The sequence below is a fragment of the Ceratotherium simum genome, chromosome 14 (assembly GCF_057802395.1).
Source record: "Ceratotherium simum simum isolate JZ-2026a chromosome 14, ASM5780239v1, whole genome shotgun sequence".
Classification (NCBI taxonomy): Eukaryota; Metazoa; Chordata; class Mammalia; order Perissodactyla; family Rhinocerotidae; genus Ceratotherium; species Ceratotherium simum.
In genome coordinates this window covers 1341776-1361536 of record NC_141913.1, presented here as the reverse complement: position 1 = coordinate 1361536, position 19761 = coordinate 1341776, and the positions used below count along the sequence as shown (strand labels likewise).

Here is a 19761-nt window from a genome sequence, read left to right as displayed (position 1 = left end):
TTTGGGGTCTCAGCAAAAATCGCAGTGGGGAGAACTGTCAGGTGTGGAGGATTAGCTCTGCATTTGGGGCTTCGACAGATTTCAAGCTGTTGTGCCAGTGCAGGCAGCGTCAATGGCTCCATTGGTGTCTCCTCGCCCCAGCAGAGTCCGTCTGCCCAGCTGTGTGATCTTCTTCCCAACAGCGCACACACTCGGGGAGAGAGACATGCCCAGGGAGGGAAATGACCGCTGGGCTCTGCTCACCTAGGAAGAGCTCTTCCCTCCCTGAAATTTAGCTCCTTTAGACTTCTATGTGTCCATTGCTCTCCACCATAGTTTTTAAAACAAATGATTTTTATATTTATTCTTTTCTCTCTAATTGTTACAGTGCAAAAGATAGTCAGCCACAACCTCGTCTCTGTCCCAACCGGAAGTGGAACTCCCAGAGCACATTGTAAACATATCAGATGTTTTTTAACATTGTATTTGCTAATGAACTGCTTGCTCTGTCTAATCACAAGTTCAATTGTTCTGAGTATATTCCATAGAATATTTTAAAAAGACATACTTCTTGCTAAGAAATACTTACTCTATGGGCCTTTATCATGTCTTATTTTATAAAGAATTTCACATACAACAATTTACTTCATACACATTACATCATTTGATCCTTACCTTAACCCCATGAAGTAGCCAAAGCAAGTATTATACATCCCGTTATACAATGAGGGAAACAGTTGCTGGGAGTACGGTGGAGACATATAATCTCCCATGGCAATTACAAGAAAATGCACATTTTTTTCTGTGGCTTCCTGGCCCAACACGTCCTGTTCTCATGCTTCTTCTCCACCTGCATCTTATACACATCACTCCCCTGGCACTAGCACAAGGCACTCTAATCTTTTCTCAGTTTCTCTAAAATCAAGCTCTTTCTTCCTTAGGAAATTTTATCTTACTGTGTTTTCTGCCTGGAACATTCTCCTGCTATTTCCACGGCAAGATGCTTCTCATCATTCAGCCCCCAGTGTAAATGTCGCCTCCTCAGGGGTCTTTCCCTGCCCCCCAACACAGCATTCCTCCAGTGATCCACCATCTCAGCCCTCTGCACTTCCTTCTCCCCACATGTCAACCACATTTGCTTCATCTATTTGCCTAGTTCACTTTTTGGAACTATTTTCCCCACTAGAATATAAAGGAACCATGTCTGTCTTATTTTCACAGAATCCGGCCAACAATAAGAACTCAGAAATACTTGCTGAATGAACGACGACTGACAGTGGAGCCAGGATGAATTCAAATCTCTCCAGTCCCGTCCAGATGCTTTCCCCACAGTCACCCTCCTTAACTTCAGAAGCCCTCTCAGAGATTTGTGTATCTGTGTATAGCTATATATATTTTTATGCCAGAGAAGGAATATAATGCAGTGATTTAGAGAAAAACTCTGAAATGAGCTGGCCCAGGTTTGAATGCAGGCTCTGCCACTTCCTACATCTATGATCTTGAGCAGGTTTGAACCTCTGTGCCTCCATTTCCTAATCTGTAAAATGGGAATATTAATTATATACATGTCCTGGGGTTATTATGAGGATTAAGTGAGTTAATATATGTAAAATGCTTGGCACATAGTAAGCCTATGTGTTAAGTTATTACTATAATTTAACTAACTTGTTAGCATGCCCATAGCTAGATTTAGGGTAAGGCTATAATGGGTGCTAAAATATCACAGAGTCACTAAAATATCACTAGAAACGTAATGAGATAAATAAAATTGCATTTATCAGAACTCCTCTCTGACTCAACCCCACTCCCAATCCTTGTTTCCCAAGTCCCTTATACTAGAAGTAGCTATCTGACACAATCTGGCCTAAGTCACATAAGAAAAATTCCTTTCCATGGTTTCAGTGAAATCTTTGTGCTAACCCTTTCTCTCCCTCCTTCTCTCTTCTTGGAATGTAGACAAGATGACTGGTGCTTCAGCAGCCATCTTGCAACCATGAGAGAAAAGCCAAGAAAATTGCAGTGATCAGCCTTGACATTGCTGAGATTCAGAAATAACATCAGATGCTGGCTATCTCTGGGCTTCCAGAAATGTGAGAAAAATAAACTTCTATTTTTAAAAACTACTCTAATCTTTGTCATTGTTGTTATTGTTACTTCTAATCCAAATGATTTCTAACTGATATAACTAGAAGGAGTACTTGAATAAGTTATTTGGGGTGGGGTGAGATAAGACACCCTCTCCACCCCACTAAGGGGAATATTCAAGTAAGAATAGATAGTCAATAACCTGCCTCCTAAAGGAAGGTGGGGTCTAATGCAATGATTTTCAGTTTTAAGAGTTGCCAAATTATAAGCCCAGCCCCATGTCTTGGTCTGGCCTTGATTGGTATATGTACTACGGAGTTAAAACTTCATTCCTACTGAAGATATCCCTGCCTAAATACACAGGGAATATATTCACATTACTCTCAAATCAAACATATTCCAAGAGCTTTAGGAAGAATATACCAAAACCCAAAGATTTCCCATTGTCTTTCTGAAAGAAGAGAAGGACTGAATTCCCCATTGTCCTTGTCTTCCACTGATGCTAGTGGTAGCACCGTCTGGCCATCTAGAGAGCCTGTCCTTGGACCCTGACTGCAGGGGCCTTTGCAGCAGGGCTCTTGCAAGAGAAATCACTGACTCTCTGCGACAGACCCTGGACACAGGCCCAGGGAGGCAGCTGTTTGCCTTCTGAGCTTCCTCAGGAGGGCCATTCAGATAAAGTAAGAAGACAAATCCCTTGTTTTTATGCTCTGGTTTCTCAGTAATCTTTGGATTCGAACACGCTTATAAGCCAGCTCAACTTGGATGTCTTGCAAAAAGCACTTGAAAGGCACTGGTGATAAAAGGAAGCTATAGTTTCAGAGTAACCGAAGCAAGAACACAGAGGAGGTGCCTGCCCTCTTTCTCAGGCTCCCTGGCTCTTTCAACATCATTCCGCATCCTCTCATTCGCCTCCCGCCATCCCAGCTCTCTCTGTTCCTCTCCTGGCCTGCCTCCCCCCTCTCAGGGGAACAAGGAGAAAGCTGATGAAGCTATTCTGTAAAATGTAAACAGGCCTGCCTAAGCCTCTCTGTTGGCAGTAAACGATACAGAAAAATGTGTTTGCAGATCAGAGGGAGGCTTAGAACAGCAAACAAATCGCAGTCACTCAGCACGGAATATTCGAAATGGTTTTGAAAGCTGGAATTTTTTTTAACCAATTGAAGTTCACATCAGCAATTAAATTCTTATGCACTTATCTGTGACCTCTGAGTACATGCACTGTGCCAGGAAAGGGAGAAGCGGCCAGGAGGAAAGAGCGACTTCAAACTATTAGACACGGAGTCCCGTGGTTTGCAGAGGAAGAGCCTCAAATGGGGCAACAAGCTCTTCCGTAAGACAGAAGGACAGAATCTCTCTCTGGGGTTGGCGGAAGACAGCATGTTCTGGACTTCCAGCTAGGAAAGAAAAGCAACTCCACATGCTTGACTTTGAAGATAATCTATGCTATGTTCTGTCTACCATTCTACCAAGAAAAGGCCACGAAACAGAATCAGTGCTTGTATAGACACTACCTAATTAAAATCCATCAATTATATGGATATATATAAATACACACATGACAAAATCAAAATATAATCTGCTTCTTAAATTTCCCCTCCTTTGGCTGAGGGGAGGGTAAATGGACAGCGATTGCTAAGGGGTATGGAGTTTCTTTTAGGAATGATGAAAATGTTCTGGAATAAGATAGTGGTGATGGTATCACAACTTTGTGAATACACTAAAAACCACTGAACTGTATACTTTAAAAGGGTGAATTTTTTTTATTGATGTCATAATAGTCTATAACATTATGAGATTCCAGTTGTACATTATTTCTCAGTCACCATATAAATGCACCAAAAGGGTGAATTTTATGTTATGTGAATTAAATCTAAATAAACAATTGTATGAGAAAAAATTACCTTTCTTTAATTTTGATAATTAAAAGTGCTTTGACACTGACAACACCAAATGCTGGTGAGGATACGGAACAAGAAGAATTCTTATTCATTGATGGTAGGAATGCAAAATGGTACAGCCACTTCGGAAGACAGTTTAGTGGCTTCTTACAAAACTAAACATAATCTTATCATACAATCTAGCCATGGCTCTCCTTGATATTTACCCAAAGGAGTTGAAAACTTATGTCCACACAAAAACCTGCACAGGGATGTTTGTAGCAGTTTTATTCATAATTGCCCAAACTTGGAAGCAACCAAGATGTCCTTCATTACGTGAATGGATAAATAAACTGTGGTACATCCAGACAACGGAATATTATTCAGGGCTAAAAAGAAATGAGCTGTCAAGCCAAGAAGAGACATGGAGGAACCTTAAATGCCTATTGCTAAGTAGAAGAAGCCAATCTGAACAGTTACATACTGTATGATCCCAACTACATGACATTGTGGAAAAGGAAAAACTATGGAGACAGTGAAAAGGTCAGTGGTTGCCAGGGGCTTGGCAGGGAGGCGGAGCGGGAGAGGGAAGGATGAACACATGGAGCACAGAGGAGTTTTAGGGCAGTGCAACTATTCTGTATGATACTATAATGGTGGATACGTGTTATTATACATTTGTCCAAACCCATAGAATGTACACCAATAATGAACTCTAATGTAAACTGTGGACTTTGCATGACTATGATGTGTCAATGTAGGGTCATCAATGTAACAAATGTACCACTCTGGTGGGGGATGTTGCTAATGAGGGAGGCTGCGCATATGTGGCAGAAGGAGGTATATGGGAAATCTCTGGACCATCCTCTCAATTTTGCTGTGAACCTAAAACTGCTCTAAAAAAAATAAAATCTTTTTTTAAAAAAGCACTTTGGGATTTCAAATAACTTAGGAAAAGGCAAAAAAGAATCAAATTTTCAAAAACGGCCATGGGCTTAGAAAGATGGAAAGATACTTCTATGAAAGGCTCCTAGCCTAAAAATTTTTTGTTTATTGCAGTAACATTGGTTTGCTCCTTTGAGCAAAGGGTAGCAGTCACAGGTGGGAAAGGATCTTACCTGTTCAACTAATAACCATCTAAACAAGCGACAGGCTAAAATGTCTGACTGCAGGCAAAGGAAATCACCACGTGTGAATGTTCTGTGTTCCATCTGTTTTCAAACTAATATGCGGTTTCTGAGCTTGATGTGTGCATTGATTTAGGGGAAGCTCAGTCAATCCCACAGGTGACTCTTATCACATTATCCTCAAAGATAAATTGACATTATGAGTGGAAAACTAGTTTGGTGACACCTAATCATTGCTCAGAGGCTCATATTTTTATTCAATTAGGAGATACCCAGAAAGAATCTATAAAACAGAATGTGACCAAAAGCTTTTCCTTGCTCTTTAATAGAATTCTATCCTTTACCCATTCAGCAACATATGTTATTACAAGAATCTTGGTGATCTCTCTGTTTTGTGCATCTGAAATTACTCTTCTTCAAGTAATCCGGATAAGTAATTTTTAGAAGATTGTCTTTTTATTTCAAAAGTAAGTGACATAATCTTTCTATTTTTTTTTTTAATTTTTTGTTTATTGCAGTAACATTGGTTTATAACATTGTATAAATTTCAGGTGTACATCATTATATTTCTATTTCTGCATAGATTACATCATGTTCCCCACCCAAATACTAATTACAACCCATCACCACACACATGTGCCGAATTATCCCTTTCGCCCTCCTCCCTCCCCCCTTCCCCTCTGGTAACCACCAATCCAATCTCTGTCTCTATGTGTTTGTTTATTGTTGTTATTAATTACTACTTAATGAAGGAAATCATATGGTATTTGACCTTCTCCCTCTGACTTATTTCACTTTGCACAATACCCTCAATGTCCATCCATGTTGTCACAAATGGCTGGATTTCATCGTTTCGTTTGGCTGAGTAGTATTCCATTGTGTATATATACCACATCTTCTTTATCCATTCATCCCTTGATGGGCACTTAGGTTGCTTCCAAGTCTTGGCTATTTAATTGCAGCTTTATTCACAATAGCCAAGTCTCTCTATTCTTTAGCACCAAATTTCAGTGTACATTTTCATTAGGTGGTTTTGAGGGGCCTGCTGTGGCTGGTACTGCTATGCATGACTTTCAAAGTGACTAGCCCCATTCTGGTATCATCTGAGGGTCCCCCTTGGTTTTCTGTCGCCTCTCTGGTGCTGGGAGGATTTGGTGGAATGCAACCATGTCATCTCTGTTTCCTCCACATCTTAGTCTCTATTTATTTTCATTATTACCCAGTCATTAAATGCCCAGCCACAAAATGTGAAAACTGTTCTACTGTATCCTTGTATTGTTTTTCAAGTTCTTTTGTTTGTTGCTCCTCGTCGGCTCCAAAAATTCAATAACAGCAGGACAGAATACAAACAAGATCAAAGGGATGATCAGGCAGTCTCTCTGCCTGGTGTTCCACAGGGTCATTCTCACGTGGATGGGCCTTAAAAGCTCTGTGGTCCACCCTGTCAAGGCTTTCCCCTCAGTCAGACCCGTCTTCTTCCTCCTGGGGCAATGGCATCAGCTCAGCTTTAAACTCTTCAGTATAAAATCCAAAATGAAATGTAAATCCAACTTATTAAATTCGGGCAGGAATGAGTTGGACATTTGGATGAATAATTATCAACATCCCTTGATTTCTCTTCTTTCACAATATACTTTTTCCCCACTCAGAGTTACTCCGTGATGGTTTTAATTCTATAGGGTCCGCTTGAGTAATAACTATTTTCTGTTTCATTTGTTTTCATTGTCTAACTTTAAGATGGCTGCTTCCAAACTTCTGTACAAACAGCTTTGAATTGAAAAGCCATAACTAGGGTTTCCAATGAAATAGAAGATCCTAGAATTAGAGAGCTGAGAGGAAATTTGAGAAATGCCCAAATAAATCACATTTTACAGATAAGAAAAATGAAGCTCAGAGAAGTTAAATAACTCATCCAAGCTCACACAGCTAATCACCGAGAACTAGACCTGCAAACTTGGTCTCCTGATGCCTAATTCCATGTTCTTTTCCCCTTCATCACCAGTCTCCTGATCCATTTAGACTTTATATTCTTTACTCACTCACGAAAAAAAATACAATACAGCTTCACACTTTTACATTAGAGATTACCCTCTTCTTTCCCTTAATGTATTTCTGAAAAAAGCACACGATAAAATAATCAAGTGGATCATATTTTTATCATAAAATACATTGGGAATTATGTCTCATTCAAAGTTTTCATTAAAGAACAAAGAGAGGTATATGCAAGTGTCCCAGAAGATAAAGATATATATTTTTTAAATACAAAGTCCTCTAAAAATCTGAAAGTGAACTAATAAATGACAAGTGTAGCAGACCCAATACACTGGCTAGATAAGTTGTATATAAAATATAGACAGATACCACACGTTAAAAAACTGCTTTATATCTTATCTAAAAGGAATATTTTAGCACCATTCAACATAAATCATATTTTTAACTTATCCATTGGTTGGCATAGTAGAAATATTAGAATTTATTGACATAGTGTCAATAATTCATGCCTTCTATTTTAAAACCACTTAAGGAATTTTGAATGGTTTTACTCAGCTTTTTTACTCCACTTTACTTTTTTACTCCATTTTATTTGAATGGTTTTACTCAGTTTTTTTACCCATTTTACTCAGCTTTCCTTGTGGCACGTAGTGACATTTCTCAAGTATCATAGCCAGGTTAAAACAAAATAATACATTCTAAATTCACATTTTATTACTGCTGCTCTTGGTCATCATCATTGTCATCACCACCCAGCTGAAGGCATTTTAAATTAGTTCTCTACCTCACCTTCTCCAATTTACTCAAAACACTGTTCATCATCAGGTAGATTCCTTGAGCAAACCATAAGAGCCAGCAGGCAGAGGACTTCACCCTCTAAAAACACCATAAAAACAACTGTGGGAATTAGGGGCCTCAAAGTCCCTCTCACAGGATGACAAAGAAAGGCACAGACCAGTCACCTGAACGCCCAAGTCAAATGTGAACTTTGGAAAGACAGAGCTAGAAGCTCCATCAAAAGAGAATCAAATAACTAACCTCATAGTGGCTGACACTTCAAGTGGTGGAGGCTTTTGTTGCCAATACCTCTGAAGCGCCCCACATTCGAGATCAATGGCTTTGGCATTCAGTCTCTAATCTGTGACAGCAGAGAGGCAGGGATAAACCCCTGATCAATAGTTTGTGCCGGGTGGGATGGACAGTGATTTCTTGTCTACCATCTAAGTCAGGCGAAGCTTTTTCTTTCTAAAAGGAGTAACCCAACCAAGAATTTTCCCTCCTCTAAGGTTTCCTGTCCACTCATTTTCCAGTAATGTTATTTTCTTTCTTTACTACTGGCTGGGATTAATTATGATAATCAGTAACTCCTTGAATAGTCTCTGTTGTGAGCAAGTCCCTTGAGCTTTCACCCCTTTTTTTTTTAAATGCAAATGATGCAAAGGAGTTAGCATCTTACATGTCACTATATTTACTTTCATTTATTGAAAAAAGAAGTTGTACTTAATATTTTGGCTTTTTTTTTTCTTTGATGAATGAGCAAGAGAATTTTCATTTTCTATGCAAAAACTCCTTCTTTAAAGCAAAAATTACCCAGAATCTACTTAACAGAATATCTGTATTTCAGTAGAGTTACAAAATGGAATTCTACCAGGGCTCCTGCTTGCCTATATAGCATCTTCGTGTGAATTCAGTAAAGGCTATCCTCTCTAGGAAAATGAGGTTCAGCTAATGGAGCAAGGTTGACTCTCTGCCCCCACTTGACCTCTTGGCACTCTTATTCAATAAACAACTTTTACAACTATACCCATTGACGCTGAATTCCACTAAGTGACTCATAGCTTCTCATTTATTTCCATTATAGAATTCTTCTTGGAAAATGTTGGTCTCCAGCAAAGCCTTTAAAATCCCACATTTAAGAAAAAATAGTTTTCTTAAATGTTTGGTAAATGTGGATTCATATCAATTCATTAGGGAAAAGTTAATAATTATGGGAAAGGTTGTGAATATTAGTTATGGCTATTTGAGTAACCTTTAGAGAATTATGCTCTTTCACAAAAGATTTATTGGATTTATTATTGTAACAGAAAAGAGAAAAGAAAAGAAAAAGCACTATGTATTTCTCAAAATAAGGCATAAAAATAAATATATTGTAATAGGAAAAAAAAAAAGAGATCTGCAGTGTTAAGAACCCCAGGAGGACAGCAAGTGAAAGCTTCCTGAGCTTCTCCTGTGCACCTCTGTTCTTCCAAACATAACCAACAGGGAGAGGGAAGGTCTGCTGCGCTCGGCAGGACAACTGGATCTACTTAATGGACACATATTAAGCGACCGCTACATAGTCCACCCCTAGAAAATGTTTCCTGCGTGAATTGAATAGACTTTGCAAAGGACTGGAAGCTAGGTCCATTCCCACTTTTTAGGAGTGAACACATGAAATCAGCAAATTCAATGCTGGTTCAAAGACGGTTCTTGCCCCTCTCTATCCCTACCCCAAACTTTTTCTTCTCTTTAATCTACCAAATTAGTTATTAACAATATTCAGAATATTTCATTTTAAGGTGATTTATTCAGTCATTCAATAAACGTTTATTATATAAACACAGTAATAAGTTTTGGGGAAATTTGGCAAAGGGTGACATTAGTTGTGGGAGCAAGAAGATTTAGGATCCAGGAATATCCTTCCAGTGGCCAGACACTGTGGATACTTTTACCGTCCAACTGGACTAGAATTTCTTTTATATTTGACTCAGTTGATGAGTCTTCCTTCTTGAAACTCTACTCCAATGGCTCATAGTATTTATTTTACTGAAAATTTCTTAGAGAACTTTATAAAATGCCTATCTTTGGATCCTACTCACAGAAATTTCAAATTCAGAAAGTAAAAGGAGAGGAGAGAAGCCCAAGTATACGTATTTTCACAAGTACCACGCGCCATGCCTACTTTACGTAATTCTAGTGCCACTTATCTATGAGTCAGACTTTGAGAAACACAATCTGTCTTCTAGCAAGAGAACACTCTCTCCTGATTCTCATTAACCTTCTATGATCAGTGCTTCTTTGTCTACTCTCTGATTACCCACCAATCCTTATATATTGGTGTCTCCCTCAAGGCTCCACCTTTAGTACATAGCTCTTCATACTCTAGAAATCTATATAGTGCCCACCAACTCTTCCTATGTCAGCATTTAATTTTAACCTATATGCTGATACCTCCCCAGTCCTTAACTCCATTCTTGACTACTCCCTCAGACTCACATCCAGCAGCCTGCTAGACATCTCTATCTGGATGTTGCAATGAGACTTCAAGATGATGGCATGTAGTTCCTCAACCACGCATCCTACAGATTAACAACTAGGTGTCTTTGCTTATGCTTTCCCTATGCTCGGAATCTTCCCTCCCACTCCTGACAGATAAGGATCCATTTTAGGTGGCCTCTCCTAAAGGAAAGAACTCCACAAATCTGTTCTGCATTCCTGCCAATGTGGGCTGATGGAATTCTGAGCATACTTTTTATCAATGCACTTATTGGTATCTCCATGAAAGACGTAAAAATAATTTGTAAGTGAATGCTTTAGAATTTTCATAAAGATACAGGCCATTAAACTCAAACGCTTCCTTTACTTAGCTCCAATTTTCTCAATAACCAGCTAAAATTTTGGCTTGGCAAAAGAAAAAATCAGATTTCTGCAAAGTATTTACAACTAAGAATTTAATCTGAGGGTGATTTACAGGTGAAGGAGACGTGTGCAAAGAGAAGAATAAAAATGTTCTGAAGAAACTTACTACAATATGATGATGATGAATAATTTAACAAATATTCACTGAGTACCTTCTCGTACTAGGTATGAGGTTGAAGGTCCTAGATACTATTCTATGTAGTATAAATACAGCAAAGAACAAAAAGGCCTAGCCCTCATTGGGCTTTCATTCTAATAAGGGCAAATAGAACCAAAACAAATACTGTATATATTCATGCATGCAGATGTTTAATTAAAAATTCATCAAGTGGGCTTCTGTTTCCAATCATCAGAGAGCAACAGGGTTCAGAACTACCCTCCCACTGTAAACCACTAGAAAACTGGACAAATAAAGGAAGCAACTGTTCTTAAACTTAACAACAGGTAGTACAGGACTGTGATGCCAGGGAGAAGGGACACTAATGAGGTGAGTCTTCCTACGACCATGGCTATCTACTCGGTGGCCATTTCCAGAAGAGAGCACAGAGCAGGAGATGCTGAGCAGAACCCAACCATCTCACTGAGGTGAAGGAGCAGATATCAAAGCTCAACAAAGCTGAATCAGCTAGAATTTGCTGGGCAGAGCACCAGAAAGGCAGGATCTATGACGCAAAACTGCTCCAAGAATTGGCATGCAGGTCGCCTTCACTCTTTGGTTGAACACGTATCAGGGCTGCATAAGTTGAACCTTCATAAGAACAGGTAAAAATTAACTCCTGGGAATAGACCCAGGGAGCTATAATCCAAAAAATTTCCAGAGTTCACACACAGCCAAGAAAGTGTGTATGTATAGTAATGTGTATATTAAATATATATCAGGTGGATTTCTGCTTTCAACCATGACAGAGTAATAGACTTTGCACCAGTCAGAGTAAAGAGATGTGGTAGAATACACAGAACAGACAGTAGAAACCTTAGAAGTCTCACACCTTATTAGTAAGGCTAAATTTACCCTAGCTAGAGGCTACCCTAGAATGCACTCACCCCCCTAAAAGTTCACAAACAACTGTCTGCTTAAATAAATCTGTACACTCTTTAAAGAAATACAACAAAATCTACCAATCAACAACCTAAAATTTACAAGTTCAAGTATCCAATGAAAATTAATAGATATAAGAAGGAAGAAAAAGTGAGTCATAACCAAAAGAAATCAGTTAGTAGAAAGACATAGAGATGATGGAATTAGCAGAAAAAAAAAGTTAAAACAACTATAATAAAAAAAATACTTAAGGATTTAAAATAAAATGTGAACACAGCAAAGAAAGAAATAGAAGATATAAAAACTAAAATTTTGGGGCTGGCCCCATGGCTTTGCAGTTAAGTGCGTGTGCTCCGCTACTGGCGGCCCGGGTAAAAAAGTTCAATCAACAAGAAATAACAATCTTAAACTTTTATGCACCCAGTAACAGCTTCAAAACACATAAAGCAAAAACTGACAGAACACCAAGGAAAAATAAACAAAAATCACACCCCACAGAGCTCAATAAACTCATAGCATAAAAAACACATAGAAAACTATACCATGGGCATTATAACCAAATTGTTTAAACCACTGACAAAGGAAAAAAAAATCTTAAAATCATTCAGAGTAAAACATAAAAACATTATGTACAGAGAAACAAAGAAAGGGATATTAGCAGATTTCATAACAGAAACAATGAACTTCAAAAGAGGGTAGAGCAACATCTTTTAAATACTTAAAGAAAAAACTATCAATCTAGAATTCATACTCAGTGAAAATATCTTTCAAAAATAAAAGAAAAATAAAGGTTTTTTTCAGACTTAAAAAAGATGAAAGATTCATTAGCAGCAGAACTTTTCTACAGGAAATGTTAAAGGAAATCCTTCAAGCAAAAGGGAAAAAATACCTAATGGAAATATGAATCTATACAAAGAAATGAAGAGTATAAGAAATGATAACTACAGGGATAAATATAAAACTTTTTATCTTATTACTTAAATCTCCTTAAAGGCCAATTGATTGTTTAAAACAAAAATAATACAATATTATTTCATATAAATAATATTAATGTTAATCTATAATATATATTACCAAGTAATAATATATATTAATTGAAGGTAGACTATGATAAGTTAAAGATATATATAGCTTAAAGAAATCACAAAAATAATACAACAATGAGCTATTAAGTAAAAAATATTCAATTTATCCAAAAGAAGCCCAAAAAAGGAGGAAAAAGAGGATAAAAAAGACAAATACAAAAAAATATATAAAAATAGTATATTAACACCCAATCATATCACATTAAAGGTGAAATAGTCTAAACCTCCCAATTAAAAGTCAGAGATTGTCAGGTTAGATTAAAAAGCAAGACATACAAAAAAAACACTGTTGATAAGAAATACACTGTAAATGTAAAGACGTAAATAGGTTAAAAGTAAAAGAATAGAAAAATACCATGCTAAAAAAATTAATGAAACCTGGTTGGCTATATTAATATCATTAAAAGTTGATTATATATACTACAAAGCTATAATTATCAAAACAGCATGGTACTGCTACAAAAACAGACATAGAGATCAATGGAACAGAACTGAATGCCCAGAAATAAAACCACACATATATGGACAGCTAATCTTCAACAAAAGAGCTAAGAACATAGAATGGAGAAGGAGTCTCTTCAATAAATGGTGCCGGGAAAACTGGACAGCCACATGCAACGAATGAAAGTAGACCATTATCTTTCACCATACACAAAAATTAACTCAAAATGGATCAAAGACTTGAAGGTAAGACCTGAAACTATAAAACTCCTAGAAGAAAATATAGGCAGAACACTCTTTGACATCAGTCTTAGAGGGATCTTTTTGAATTCCATGTCTACTCAGACAAGGGAAACAAAAGAAAAAATAAACAAGTGGGACTTCATCAGACCAAAGAGCTTCTGGGCAGAGGAAACAAGGATCAAAATGAAAAGACAACCCACCAGCTAGGAGAAGATATTTGCAAATCACATATCTGACAAGGGGTTAATCTCCATAACATATAAAGAACTCACACAACTGAACAACAAAAAAACAAATAACTTGATCAAAAAATGGGCAGAGGATATGAACAGATATTTTTCCAAGGAAGATATACAGATGACCAATAGGCATATGAAAAAATGTTCAACATCACTAATCACCAGGGAAATGCAAATCAAAACCACACTAAGATATCACCTTACACCCATGAGAATGGCTATAATCACCAAGGAAAAAAATAACAAATGTTGGAGAGGATGTGGAGAAAAGGAAACCCTCATTCACTGCTGGTGGGAATGCAACCTGTGCAGCCTCTATGGAAAACAATATGCAGATTCCTCAAAAAATTAAAAATAGAAATAGCTTATGATCCAGCTCTCCCACTTCTGGGTATTTATTCAAAGAACTTGAAATCAACAATCCAAAGAGGCTTATGCACCCCTATGTTCACTACAGCATTATTCGCTATAGCCAAGAAGTGGAAGCAACCAAAGTGTCTATCGACAGATGATTGGATAAAGAAGATGTGATATATACACACAAGGGAATACTACTCAGCCATAAAAGAAAGACAAAAGCATCCCATTTGCAACAACATGTATGGACCTGGAGGGTATCATGTTAAGTGAAATAAGCCTGACAGAGAAAGACAAACACTGTATGACTACACTCATATGTGGAATATAAACTAACACACAGACAAGAGAGAATAGTTTGGTGGTTACCAGGGGGAAGCGAGATGGGGGGTGGGCACAAGGGGTGAAGGGGCTCATTTATATGGTGACTGACAAATAATAATATACAACTGGAAGCTCACAATGTTATAAACCATCATGACATCAATAAAAAAGTTGGTTACAGTGCCAAAAATGTTATTAAAGATTAATAAATTATTTTATAATAACAAAAAGTTCAATCAACAAGAAATAACAATCTTAAACTTTTATGCACCCAGTAACAGCTTCAAAACACATAAAGCAAAAACTGACAGAACACCAAGGAAAAATAAACAAAAATCACAATTATAGTAAGAGACTTCAAAACTCTTTTTTCAACAATTTATAAACACGTAAACAGTAAATGAGTAAGTATATAAAAGACAACTTAATTGACATTTACAGAACACTCCATTCACCAAAAAGTAGAATACATATTCTTTTCAAGTGTACATACAACATTTACCAATATAGATAATATTTGGTCTATATAACAAAAGTCAATAAATTTAAAAGAATTCAAGTCATAGAAATGTTTTTTGAAGATAAATGAATTAAATTAGAAATCTACAGTAAAAATACATGTGGAAAATCCTGGAAAATTTTGAAACTAAATAACATACTTCTAAATAACCAATGGATCAAAAAAGAAAGCAAAACGAAATTAGAAAGCATGACAGTACTAAAAATACAGCATTACAAAAGTTGTGGGATACAGCTAAAGCAGTGGTTGGAGGGAAATTTATAGCACTAAACACCTACCTTAGAAAAGAAGAAAGTGGGGCTGGCCCCACGGACAAATGGTTAAAGTTCAGTGCACTCCGCCTTGGAGGCCCAGGTTTGCAAGATTGGATGCCAGGTGCGGACCCACTCCACTCATCAGCCATGCTGTGGAGGCATCCCACATACAAAATAGAGGAAGACTGGCACAGATGTTAGCTCAGGGCTAATCTTCCTCAAGCAAAAAAAAACAGAAGATTGGCAATGGATGTTAGCTAGGGCGAATCTTCCCCACCAGAAAAAAAAAAAAAAGAAAAGAAGAAAGCTATCCAACCAATGACTTCAGCTGCCCCCTTAAGAAACTAGAAAAAGAGAAAATCAAACCCAAAGTAAGAAGAAAACAGGAAATAACAAACATGAAAACTAAAAACAACGAAATAGAAAACAGAAAAATAACAGAGCAAATCAATGAAACCAAACACTTATTCTCTAAAAGATCAATAAAATTAATAAATCTATATCTACACAGATTAGGGAAGAAAGAGAGAAGACACAAATGAGCAATATCGGGAATGAAAGAGGTGACATCACTACAAATTTTACAGATACTAAAAGGATAATATAGGAATATTATAAACAACTTTATGCCAATAAGTTCAACAACATAGATGTAAAGGACAAATTTCTTGTAAGACACAACCTACCAAAGCTCACTCAAGAAGAAATAGATAACCTGAGTCGCCCTATATCTATTAAAGAAATTGAGTTTTGTGGTTAAATACCTTCCCACAACAAAAACTCCAGGCCCAGATGGCTTCACCAGAGAATTAACCACCAAACAGTTAAAGAAGAAATAATACCAATTCTACACAAACTCTTCCAGAAAATTAAAGCAGAAGGAACATTTGCTAACTCTTTCTATGAGGTCAGCATTACCCAAATACCAAAACAAGACAGACACCACAAGAAAAGAAAACCACAGACCAATGACCCCCATGTACATAGATGCAAACATTCTTAACAGAATTTTAGCAAATTAAAACCAAGAATATATAAAAAGCATAATACATCATGACCAAGTGGGGTTTGCCCTGGGACAGCAAGGATGATTTAACATCTGAAAATTGTTAATTCATTGAATTCATCATCATTGAATTCATCATATTAACAGAGTAAAAAATAAAAACCACATGATTATTGTAATAGACGCAGAAAAGGTATCTGAGAAAATCCAGCATCCATTCCTGTAAAAAAAACTAGCAAATTCGTCCATAGAAGAGAACCACCTCAATTTGTAAAGAGCATCTAGGAAAAACAGCTAATATCATATTTAACGGTGAAAGACCGAATGTTTCCCCCTAAGATCAAGAACAAGACCTGGATGATTGCCCTCACCACTTTTATTCAAGATTGTACTGGAGATTCCAACCAGTGCAATCAGGCAAGAAAAAGACAGAAAAGGCATGTAGATTGCAAAGAAAGAAGTAAACTGTCTTTATATACAGATATCATGATCATCTATGTAGAAAATCCTATAAAATACAGAAAAAAGCTACTAAAACTAATCAGTAAGTAGGAAGATTACAAAATAAGGATCAATACACAAAAGGCAGTTGTATTTTTATATAGTAATAGTGAGAAATCAACATTTAAAAACAATACCATTTACAAAAGCATTGAAAATGTGAACTACTTAGGAGAATAAATCTGACAAAAGAGGCACAAGACCTGTACACTGAAAACTACAAACACTGCTGAGAGAAATTAAAAAGGACCTAAATAAAAGGAGAGATATAACTTATATACGGATTGGAAGATTCAATATTTTAAGGTGCCAATTCTCCCCAAATTGATCTATAGAGTTAATGCAATCCCAATCAAGACCTAAGCAGGCTTTCTTTGTAGAAATTGACAAGCTTTCTAAACTTCATATGGAAATACAAAGAATTTAGAATAACTAAAACAACTGTGAAAAAAGAAAATTGGAACACCTTTATTACCCAAGTTCAAGACTTATTATAAAGCTACAGTAGAAAGCAATATAGTATTGCCATCAAATAAACACACAGATCAATGGAACAGAATAGAGTTCAAAAATATACTCACAGATATGTTGATAATTGGTTTTCAACAAAGGTGCAAATGCAATTCAGTGGAAAAAGAATAATCTTTTCAATAAAGAGTGTTGGAACAACTGAAGATCTATTTGCAAAAAGAAAAAAAGAACTTCCATCCTTCCATCCATACCTTATACAAAAATTAACTCAAAATGGATCATAGACCTAAATGTAAACGTAAAACCTTTTAAAACTTCTGGAAGAAAACATAGGAGAAAATCTTTGTGACCTTGGGTTAGGTGAAGATTTCAAAGACAGAACACAAAAAGCATTATCCATCAAATAAAACATTTATAAAATGGATTTAAAATCTGCTGTTCAAAGACATCATTAAAAGAATGAAAAGATAAGTCACATACTACAAGAAAACATTTGCAAATCACATATCTGATAAAGTACTTGTATCCAGAATATTTAAAGAACTTTCAGCATTCAATAATAATAAAACAAACAACTGAATTTTAAAAATGGGCTAAAGATTTGAACATTTTACCAAAGAAGAAAACTGTACACATTGTTGAGAGAAAAATGAGATGTTGTATAAACCAAGAATTAAAGTAAGTACAACTGTCTCTGGGATATTGTCCCCAGTCTCACCAGAGGAAATTGTCTGCCAACATCTGCCCCCCACCATCTTTATTACATGGACTTGGAGATATGACTCACCTCAACTGTTTGATTTTAAACCACTTGAAATTGTAAATTACATTAGATTTATTTTGACATTCCTCAGTCTATCACTGGTCCTGGCATGATGCCTGCTTCAAATGAGTAAATATTAAATCCATAAAGATGGATGAATTGTAGGCATATAGGGAAATCCTTTTTTAAGTGACTCTTGTACTGAAGAAATATATTTAAGAAAATTATTTTATAGGTTTAATCATTATATAATTTCTTTTTTGTTCTAGAAAAATTTGAATTTTATTAAACAAAATAAATACCTATCTTCTTCCTTCTTCTAAATTCAATGCTTTTCCTTTAAACTCAAGGTTCCACTTAAAAAAAACAACTTGTTTTTAAAAACCATTATCTGAAGTTAATCACTGTTCTTTAATTTCCTTTCTCTCAGAGGCCTCTAAATTGTAGAAATCGGTTCCAGGCAGTGCCAGCTCCAAAAAGATAACAAAGCTATGCTATTATGAAAGAGAACAGGAAACAGAAGACTGGAGAGAGGGAGGGGGAATAAATACCACGTAAATGTTCATGGAAATCCAGAGTCCTTAAGTTGTACATCTTGTCCCAGAGGCAACTGCCAGGCCGCTTCTGGCCTCACATGCCATTCGGAAGCAAAGGCAGATGCCTCGGCTTCGAGAGCCTCTGAAAGACAGAGATCTGTGAGTCGACGGCCATCTTTTCTTTTCCAGTCTCAAAGTGACAGAGAACAAACTCCAACAGCATCCAAGTGATCTAGGTTTTTTTCCTCTCTAAAGTCTTGCTTCAAGCGGGGCATAATGATGCCAAAGGAAAAAAAAAAAGCTGTCTTCCACAAGGCAGGACAGATTTTGAAAGTGGACACACCTTACCACAGAAAGTGAACTTTATATAACACTTGAATGGTAACAAAGAAACAGGCAGGGACCAATTAGGTCCCCAAAGTCCCACAAACATTTATTGGACATAGACATATAAATTTTTTTCCCTCTGGTGAGCTCTGAAGTCAGCCTAGATAACCCTGACTTTATTGCATCATCAGTTTCCAGAGCTCCCACCAACCGTGCCTGGCTAATGTTCGTTTCTCATTCTCCGTTTGTTAATTTAAACTTTTAAATGAATTCTGAATGAAATATAAAATCACAGAAGAGTATGTGTGTATGTATACCTGAGAAGGAGAAAGAAACACAAACAGGGAGTTTAGACTGACAGGGGACTTTGCTCCTTTTACTCACCAAAGGTCTGATGGGACTTTACTAAATACATTAACTGCCAATCTCATTATTTATAAGACATACAGGATGTTGTAATGAGGTCATTTTGGAAGCAACAACAAAGCTGAACTCAGCAGAATTCAGAGAGAAAACAGGAGAGAGAGAAATTAAAGAGCACAGTGAACTGGTCACTGCTGAAATTCCTAGCCTGCACGACCACCTGCCTTTTCTGAAGACAAAGACTAACACGTCCAGTAGAAAATGTTGTATTCAAATAAGTGGCTATTGATTTAGAATAAGGAAGATCTGAGCATCCTGGAAGGCAGGGGGCAGGAAGCTTTTAGAAAAGGAGAGACTGATCTGTAAGGGGGCCCCCCCTCAGGGATGGAGCAAGGCTGCCAAGGGGGCAGGAAGGCGTTGGTTCAAGCGTAGCAGAAGTCCCATTTTTCTCAATCAGGAACAAAGAGAGGAAGAGGAAGATTTGCAATGGAGAAATGAAAGCCCATGTAGTCTCGATATTCTCTTTAAAAATGTATGTACACATGCATGTA

General features: G+C 36.9%; 1 protein-coding gene across 7 annotated transcripts in view; it reads right to left on the bottom strand.

The window, feature by feature from the left end:
* The window catches only part of ARHGAP28 (Rho GTPase activating protein 28), a 245692-nt gene that overhangs the window by 154733 nt on the left and 71198 nt on the right, over nucleotides 1-19761 (bottom strand). Inside the window, exon 1 of one of the 7 annotated variants that reach the window (XM_087438886.1) lies at nucleotides 18536-18661. The exons of the other annotated variants lie outside the window; for them this stretch is intronic. The gene's annotated coding sequence lies outside the window, so the exon portion shown is untranslated. Of the gene's footprint in view, nucleotides 1-18535; nucleotides 18662-19761 lie in introns of those variants that run through there. 7 annotated transcript variants of the gene reach the window in all.